At 35.8% G+C, this 10,108-nt stretch overlaps 1 long non-coding RNA gene across 1 annotated transcript; it reads right to left on the bottom strand.

Annotated features, from left to right (window-relative positions):
• Positions 1-1,409: 1,409 nt before the first annotated feature.
• Positions 1,410-6,165, bottom strand: LOC112940194 (uncharacterized). Its single transcript, XR_003244147.2, has 3 exons — positions 4,144-6,165; positions 2,114-3,908; positions 1,410-1,982 (listed from the first exon to the last, which is right to left on the bottom strand). It is a non-coding gene; the product is annotated as an uncharacterized lncRNA (long non-coding RNA).
• Between the last annotated feature and the right edge of the window lie 3,943 nt (positions 6,166-10,108).

Below are 10,108 nucleotides of genomic sequence, written 5' to 3'. Positions count from 1 at the left end.
AAATGCTTATAGGTGTAGTAATAGAGTTGTAGTATATCTATAAGTTCTTAAGTGTTTGAGGACGAACAAAGTTATAAGTGTGGGGTGGTGATCTTAGGTGTATATATATGCCTGACAACCATTTTTATCCCATACATATAGCCGAGTGAGGACATTTATGGTGGTTAAGTCAAGTGATTAGAGTACTTTTGATTACACATTTTCTAACCAACATGATTAGATGTTTCAAGCCAAAGATCATTGAAGAAGGAGTTGAATTTGGGCACTGGATCAAAGGTTGGAAAGCACAAGAAGAAGTGGTGAAAAAGAAGAATCATGAAAAAGATTGCATTAGCAAGAAGCACTTCCGCGTCGAGGAGGCACTCCCCCTAAGTAGTGAAGGAACTTCCCATAACAGGGAAGTTCGCATTGTGGGCGCATCGCAGAGGCAGTCCTCCTATGCAGAAAAGGAACTCCCCATAACAAGGAGTCCGCAATAGAGACGCGTCGTGGAGGGTGTTCCCCTTATAAGCAGAATTTAGTGAGGGAACACGTCCGCGTCGTAGACTTGGACAAGATAATCGTCCCACGTATTTATTTTGGACTATAAATAGCTTAAGTGTATTTTATTGCACACTACACTTGCATAAAAAATGAGAGCTGAAGTTTAGGGAAATTTTGGTGCTAAATTCCAGGGTTTTTCTTCTCCTCCTCATCCTGGTAAAGGCTTGTACGATTCTAATTAATTTTATCTTGTTATTTTCTATTATAGGTAGCTAAACTCCCGTGTCCTAGGGTTGTGGCTATGAATGATGGTTTAATGTGAACTTTTTCCTTGTATGAAAAGGGTTATGTCTATTTTGTGCTTGCATTCTCATTTCTTTATTTTAATGCTTGATCAATATTAGAAAATATTTAGTGTCCACTCTTGAACTCAAAAGATGAATGGATGGATAGATAAAAGAATTCAAGAGGTGTGTCATTCTAGAGGAAGCTCTAGATTCTTTTGTGTATATAATCACTTTATACCTATGCACCACATTTGGTTAAAATGCAAGATGAGTACTCAGTGCATTGTTGTTGATTCATACATAACCCCTCTTGATGATGCAGTTAGGTTGTCAATAGTGGTACGATTCGAACTCAAAATATTATGATCGTAAATTGAACATTGCCAACCCGCAATAAATCAACTTCGTGAACCTTTGAACAGAAACACATTGAACCGGAATTCGAGTTATGCTACAACTTGGGATATCTCTCCAACGTTTGAAGTTTCTTTTATTAATATCGTTCAGTTTTAGTAGCTAATTCTTGTTAAGCTTGGAACAATAGTTAATCAAATTTCTCAATCTATTTAACGCTTGAGTGAACTTATATAGTCATTGTAAATTGATATTCTCTGATTTAAAGTCCCTTGGGTATGAACATTAGATTCAAAAAAGTCTATTTACTACTTGAGTGTTCACGTGCACTAGCATGCAATTTTGGACACAACATAACCCGACGTTGAACATCGTGTATCCGGTCATCCGCCCCAATATACATCAGTATACAAATAAAAAGTGGATGTGGATGAAGCAAACATGTGAAGATTGAAATACATAGTACCGTGTATGAAGCGCAAAATGTACTTAAGTGTGTGCATGTGTTCCTCCTTATGTAATGCATGAATAAACATACTTGTACTACATATGTAACATCGGGTCTTGTGAATGTAAGGTACTGAAATTCTCCGGGAAGACTCCTATGAAAAGATGGATCCTTAAACGGTTTTCTCATAGTAGTATCGAGCTTCGGTTTTGTATCAACCGGAGTAGGAGATGCCTTATACGATGACATGCCTGCTTGTTCAATGATCTTTGTAGCATATTTATTTTGTGATAAAAATAGACCACCTACATGAAGAGTGACTGCAACGTCTAGAAAATAACTCGAATGGCCAATGTCCTTCATAGCAAATTCCGTGCTAAGAAGAGAGATGATAAACTGACGGAGCTTATCTGAGGAAGCAGTCAAAATGATATCATGACATAGAATAAAAAGTAATCCATAGAAGTACCTTGATGATAAATGAACAACCAATGATCTGAAGTACTAAGAAAAACCAAGAGTATGGACATAGTCAGCAAACCTCTTATACCAAGCCCTTGGAGCATGTTTGAGCCCATAGAGAGATTTCTTCAGCAAACACACATGATTAGGGCGATCAAGATCTCGGTACCCCCAAAGGTTGATACTTGTAAACAGTCTCCTTGAGTTCCCCATGTTGGAAGAAATTTTTGACGTCGAGTTGATGAATCTGGTAGGCCTTAGAGAAAGACAAACTGAGACCTTTCGAATAGTCGCCGGTATGAGGACTAGACTAAACGTCTCACCACAATCCACGCCAACCTATTGAGTTTTTCCATAACCTTCAAGACGGGCTTTATGCCTCTCAAATGAACCATCAAACTTTCTTTATGAGCAAAAATCCACATAGACAGAATTACATTAACATTTGGAGGACGGGGCACCAACTCCCAAGTCTTATTTTCAATTAGAGAATTATTCATCATCCATAGCCACTTTCTAATTCAAGTCACGAAGAGCAAACACAGGGTTACGAGGTAGGGTAGATTTAGAAATTGATGTAAGAAGGTTTAAATACTTCTTAATTAGGTTTCGAAATACCATGTTAACTCTGAGTAACCGGACTCATTGGTAGACGTGAGGGAGATATTGGAGTAGGGCAAGGAAAGAGTTGGATAGGAGAGTGAAAGGAGTAGATGGGCTTGGTACATTCGATTGGGGAAGGTCGTGCTGCCCGCTAGGCACGTTAGAACCACTTTCTAGGCTGGTGAGGTGGTTGTGTAAGGAATAGGTGAAACTTGTAGGTTAGGAGAGGTAGTGAAATGATGGACCACGTAGGGAGATGGCTCATCCTCTAGAAACCCATAAGTGTGACTTTGAGGAGTACTAGACTTTGCAGAGGAAAAGTGTGTCTCATCAAATATTATGTGACGGATAATGATGATTTTTCTAGATCATAACTCAAAGAATTTATACCCACGATGATTTGAAGGATACCCAAAAAAACACAAGGAGTCGACCAGGTATAAAGTCTGTTATTATTGTAGAGGGAATAAGAGGATAACATAAACACCCAAACACCCAAAAATGAGAATAAGATGGATTTCATTGATAAAGAATGCGAAGAGCAGATTGATAATTTAAAAGCTTATGAGGAAGGATATTGAGAAGGTAAGTTGCCATTTGAAAAGCATGATGCCAAAATGAAAGAACAAGGGAAGTCTAGGCCAATAATGTACGTACAATGTTATTGATCGTATGGATTTGTGTTTCAGCTTTCCCATTTTGAGGGGATGTATGAGTACATGAAAGACGAAACAAAAGACCATTTGCTTTACAAAAATCCTAAAAGGGGATACTATCAATTTCCGAGTCATTATCGCATTGTATATTTTTTATGCCTCTCCCAAATTGGCTTCAAATAAAGATATTGAAACTCAAAAAAGTGGAAAACGTTTGTGATTTGTGTGTAAAATTCCACAAAAGTTTTGAATAATCATCCACAAACTAGACATAATATTGATAACCCGATGAACTCAAAACAAGTGATGTCCAAAGATCACTATGGATAATATCAAATGGCATAATAGCACGATAATTTGAAGGATAAAATGGCAAATTAACATGTTTTCCCAAAGGACAAGAATGACAAATACGAAAGTCTTTAATTTGATTACATTCAATCAATTTATTCTTCCTAAGAGAGTTAAAACAGGTGCTCCCGAGTGACCCAAATGATCATGCCAAATGGGTGGTGCCAAAGCGGCAAAAGTAGATAGAGAAGTGACTGGAGTAGTGATGGAATACATCTCGCCCCGACTTTCACACCTCATTACCGGTCTCCCCTTCTGAAAATTCTTCAAAAAAACCCACACATATCAAATTCAACAGACACAGGTTTATCAGTTGTAAATTTTCTAATTGACACCAAATTTTTAACAAGGTGAGGGTCATGAACTACATTGTTTAATTGTGAGGGAGGACACAAAGAAGATAATTTAGTGTGACCATAACCATGAATTGGAAATGATTGACCATTACCAACTTTTATAGCACGTTTATTGCTCATATTAAAACAAGACGTAAGGTTACCTTGTGCGGATGTCATGTGAGAAATAGCACCGGTGTCCATGTACCAATTTGTATTCGGAGGAGTGATGCGGGAGTGTGCATTGTGGCTTCAATGTCGGTTTGAGTTTGCGCTATCGTGTAGGCTTGCTGCACTCTGGGCCCTAGTATAACAGACTGTTATTTTGATTATTGTCCATAATTGGGCCTGGCCGAATTTGATGGATATGGAAAAGGAGGTGTAGCCTAGGGAGACCAAGGTGCCATCCAAGCACACAATTGACCTCCAGAATACAGAGAGTCAGTCGACGTCTGCTGAACTTCTGGCTGTTGTCTTCCACCGCGGTTGTTTCAGCCTCCCATCTAACCACCACCTCCAGCCTTACCCCCACCGCTACTACCACCTTTTCTGCCTCCACGACCACCATTGTTGTTGCGATTATTGTTGCGGTATTATTTATCTTCCCACCATTAGTATTGCGGTGTGAAGAGGAATGATCAACAATATCATGCAAATCATTCGAATCACAAGCCACCATGGCTATGATGATCTATGTGTCGCCTTCTTAGCAAGGACGACCTCTTCATGAGTGAGCATCGAACGGGCATATGATAAAATTGGGGTAAAGTATCACGTTGGCAAATGAGAGTGTCCACACCTTTATAGGGTTCGATGAGGCAAGAAACTAGTTGAAGAACTAGTCTATTGTTATCAAGGGGAAAGCTGACATTCTTGAGTTTGTCCGTAAAAGATTTGAGGTGCTGACAATATGCGGAGACACTTGGAAAATATTTCATGTTCACATGAATGAAATTGTACTCAAGGGTGACGGCACGAGAGTGTTTATTATCTTTGAATATGTCACACAATCTATTTGAAATCTCCATTACCATGGTGCTTGGATCAAGAATCGTATGGAGAATATAATGAGATATAATGACGTATATACAATGTAGAATGGTAGCATCAATAGTAAACCAAAGCTCTTTATCCTCATTTGTTTTTGGCAGATTCTTCTTGCACTTTGCCAAAGGAATAATATGGTCAAGAAATCAATGGGATCGCGTGAATCTTAAATAGTTCCTCCATGTGGAATATTAGATGTTCTCCATCTCAAGAGCGATGGGTACATGGTTCTTGATCTCTCTTGATGTTGGATATAACAAAAAAAATGGTGAAAGAAATATTTTGAATCTGACATGATGATGATAGAAAAGAGACGAAGAAGAAGAGAGGGGAGGACAATGGTGTTGAAGAGAAAGTGGGAATGTTCTTCCTTAGAAATATGATACCATGAAAGACTTTATATCTTGCCTTATTTCGTTGATATCAATGGTTTATATATAATCAATACAAGACTATAATTATGGAAACTAACTAACTATAAGTAGGAACTAAATATACACTTAAAAAAGGTCATATATACAATGAATTAGAATATTTTTATCATAATTCTAATAGTAACTCTATGGGCTAAATTTGAAATTATCAAATATGACTGTACAAAAAAAACAAATTATATATGATATATGTATGTTAATGTAAATTACAACTTTCTACTAGATCCAAATATAAAAAAATCAAACAATGGTGTTTAAAAGACGAAAAATTCAATATACATAAAAGATGGGAATATGAAAACAAACTCACAAAAAATGAACAATAATGTTTAAAAAACGGAAAATTAAAAATACAAAATACTTAGTGAGTATGAAAACAAAATCACAAGAATTCTCACAAAATATTTGTTGACTTCAATTTTACCTTTATTAATGGTGAAATCTATTGAATTAATTGTGAGATTTAATGAAAAAAGTGTACGAAATTAGTAGAGTTGATTTTCTTGAACAAGGAAAATAGTGAAAAAGGAAAGAGAGAGAAATGAGTAATTTGGGGTAAAATATTAGTATTGTACGTCTTTCTTCATTGTCTTGACTCTTGGACTTTTTAAGATAAAATTAAATGTTACAATACTACTTTTAAGATTAAAAAATGTTATGATTATATAAATGACATATTGAACTCACCGCTTGCAAGTAAATCATAGATCAAAAATGGAAGAGTTTCTTTTACTATTTGATATCTCTATAAATAAGAAAAAAAAATGTCATACAAGATACAACACAATAAGTATTTTGTTTCTTCGTAAAAAAATAAAAAATAAAAGTCTTACCAAGTTCAATTATTTTAAGGAACTCCAAACTTTCTTTAACACAAATAGGCTTAGTTTCTTGTCTAAGCCAATCTTGGACACAAATAAGGCATTACACACATTAGGGAGTCAATGAACTTCTAAAGGGATCAAGAATACGACCACCGATACTGAATGCACATTACAGTGACACAATTGGCATAGGAATAACCAATAAATATCGAGCCAAATGTGAAAGAATGAAAATCTAGGAGAATTAACTTTCCACCAAATCAAAATATCAAAATCACCAGATTCAAGGTCTAGGTCTTCAAGAAGATATATATCCAACTCAGATTTAACACCTAAACTTCCAGAATCTTGCTTTTGTTTCAGTATGTACAACTTAGTTCTCAAAGAATTTTGGACACATTTTGAGAAATACCACAAGTAGAAGAATCGGTGAAGATGGTTGATTTTAAGAACCTTTTCCATACTTACTTACATATATAGCAAACAAATCCATCAATTAATCCTCCACTTTCTTATTCACTATATTTCCCTTTTATTCCCCAGATAATTCTTCAAGAGAAAAACTAACATACAAAAATTTATTGCAATGATCCAAAACAAAAGCAATAAAAAACAACTTCTTAATCTTTTCAGGAGTACCCCAATATTTCTTGAACTTTTATTTCATTCTCTAAGCCATTTTAATCAAATAAAGTTCATCACTTTCCATACATACTTTCAAATAAGCATCAAGTTTGCATATATCCTCATAATGAACATTACAAGTAACATGTCATGAACCTATGTAACACTTCAAAAATCTAAGCCGTGTCCTAGAGCCTAACATGAGTGTCAAAAGGCTTAGATACTATTTTAAGTTCAATTTTAATGAATATAAGTCATTTATGAGGTTTAGAAGTCAAAACGTCCAAGAACGTTCATGACGTCAGAAACTAGTTCAATGAGGTACTAGCGTGCCTTAGCCTATTTGATTAGCTTTTAGGACTCGAAAAATGATAAAAATGATGGAAGAGTGCATAAAATGTATTAGAGTTAATACATAGTCTAAACGTTCGGTCACAACTCCCCAAGGACTAACTAAGGGCCCTTGAGGAGGACCCTTGCATTTTTGGTGTCAAAGGACTACCCAAGGCAGTGTGCACAAACGAGTACCATCGACGGGGCGTGTGTTAATCGAAGGAGTGTAGATGGACACCGTACATGGAAACTTATCCATAATATTGGAAGAGTCATTTTGAATATTCTCTGAACTCACCAACGGATGTGCAGCACAGAAGGGGCAGTGATCGTCGATTGACCCACGATCCGTTGATTGTGGTGTCATCTGTGATGACTGGTTTTCATTATATATTTTCACTTAAGTTAATTAATTAGTATTATTAGTTAGGATTTTAATTAGGGTTTAAATTATGTCTTATTAAGATAGTCAACCCCCTACATAAATTCCTAAACTAATTAGCCTAACCTAAACTCTCATAATTCCCAAACCCAAAACTCTCGCTTCCTTCTCTCTTCTTTCTCTTTCCCCAAAGAAATCCGCTTGAATACCAAGATAGAGGTGGGTTCAAGGTATTAAAATGGTCAATTTCTTCCATCAATCTTCATCAATTAATAAGGTATGGGATATCTTTCACCTTTGAGACCTCTTTCCTCAAAGGGTTCTATCAAATTGATTTCAAAAGTTGGGTTTTCAAGTGGGTCTTTTCCAATCTCGAAATTGATGTTATGAATTGATTTTTTCATGATTTGTTTAAATATTATGAATATAATAACATTTATTTTAACTAATTATGTTATATCTTAATGAATTGGTCTAGTTTATAGAAGTGGCATATTCCCCTTAACCCTAGGTTGTGATCTTGATGTAAATTGAGTAATTTTGGTTCAATTAAATTGGGTATTGGTTGAATTACTAACCTATGATGTTTTTGTATCAATCATGACTAAATTAGGATGAATTATAGTCCTATCGTGCTAGTTCTTGAGAAGTTGATCTAGGTTATGAAGTATGTTGTGAATTGACCTAAGTATCTTATCTTAAGCTATGAACTAGTATTGGATTATGATGTAGTGATTAAATTAGCCTTGTTATCATGTTTATTATGGCTATATGATGATATTTCACCCTAGTTGGGTTGAATTAAGAGTTCATGGTAAGACCTTAATTATGAATTAAGGAAGAGACTTGGTAAGTCTTGTGATCCCTACTCTTTACTTCAATTATGGTTAAATTGTGATTAAATCATGATGTTGTATTGGAGTATGCTTTGTATTAGGATTTATAGGGTTTGTATGATGTTTAATTGAAATGTATTGACTATGGTTTGTGAGGGGTTGGATAAGATGTACATGTTATAAGGATGGTGAATGATTTACCAATGTCTCTTATTATGAGTGATATGTAAATGTTTCAACCTCACTTTTATGAATTGTAATAAAAGGACTATACTTATGCAATTATTATTGAGCTAAAATGATGATGATGGTTATACAAGGGATAGACCCTATTACCTACATTAAGCTATGATAATTAATAAAGGGACTAAAGACATTACAAAAGTGACTCTAGCTTAGCACCGAGTGAACTAGAGTGAGGAGTGTCCCTTACCATATAGGGAAGGTAGGATCACTAATGTACTATTGATATTGGAGACTACAATGCATGTAGCATAAAGAGGGTCTCAACTATATCTCCTAGTTGTCGAACTATGTTCCCCTTATAGGAATACTAGCTAGTGGATCTACGTAATTTCTATGTTCATGTTTTGGTACTACCTTGGCAAGTAGTCCGCCTTCCTTCAGTATAAGGTTCCATGACACTGGATTCCATGTTAGCTCATGTGGTCTATGTTTGTTAAGGAAACAAATTCCCAAAAGGTAAAATGAATTAAAGAAATAAACTCTAACTAGGATAACCTAAGGGGTTTAGCTTAGTCTAGATAGGGGCATGAGACTCTACCTAAACATTGCACTAGTTAGCCTTGAAGGAAGTCTTAGGAGGATGTTCTTATGTATGAATATGCTTATAATGGTACATGGTATGCATATGATGATCTTTATCATTGTTGATATTTGATGTACGGTGGTTTCACGGTACTTTCAATGTTTTTTCCTTAAGTTTAGTGTGTGTCTAAGGCCTCTTTGAAGTAGTTTTAATGTCTTTTTCTTTGTATTTGCAGGAAAAACTATCCAAAATGAAAACGCTGAAGATGTGCTAAAAATTGCAGAAGATGACCTACGGAGTCATCGGCAGTCCGAATGTGGCAACCATCTCCATGAATATGTTGTTCTGCCAAGGAAATATCAGGGAATTTCGACTAAGTGTGAAGCTATGAAAGGGATGACGGTCCGTCATCTCATCGACACACTCTCCTGGTGATCTATTGGTGTTAACAGAATGTATCCCAGTACCCGATTTGAAAAGATTCTAAGTGTGGAGCAACGAAGGCCATCGATGGACCGTCATCCTTTCAATGGACTATCGTCTTGGTCCGTCGATGGTAACAGAGAGTTGGAGAAGAAAGTAGATAAAAATAGAGTTGAAGTATAGACCGACGGAGGTGTCGACGGTCCGTCGGTCAGGTCATCGACGCGAGACGCATTTTTTGACAGATTTTCCTTATTTAGGTTTCCCTTTATGTTTAGTATTCTTTTATTATAAATAAGACCAAAAACCTCATTTTTGGGGTTAGAATCTTGGTTATTTTCTAATTTTTAATATTGGTAATTGGATATTGGGTTTTGGAAAATACTTATTTTCCGGAATTATTTATTGCATTACTTTCTCAAATTCAAGTGATTTTCTGGATTTTCTTCAAACTCAT

This window comes from Solanum lycopersicum, chromosome 10, assembly GCF_036512215.1.
Source record: "Solanum lycopersicum chromosome 10, SLM_r2.1".
Lineage (NCBI taxonomy): Eukaryota > Viridiplantae > Streptophyta > Magnoliopsida > Solanales > Solanaceae > Solanum > Solanum lycopersicum.
Note: the sequence above shows the minus strand (reverse complement) of the source record. Positions and strands in the feature narration are given on the sequence as shown.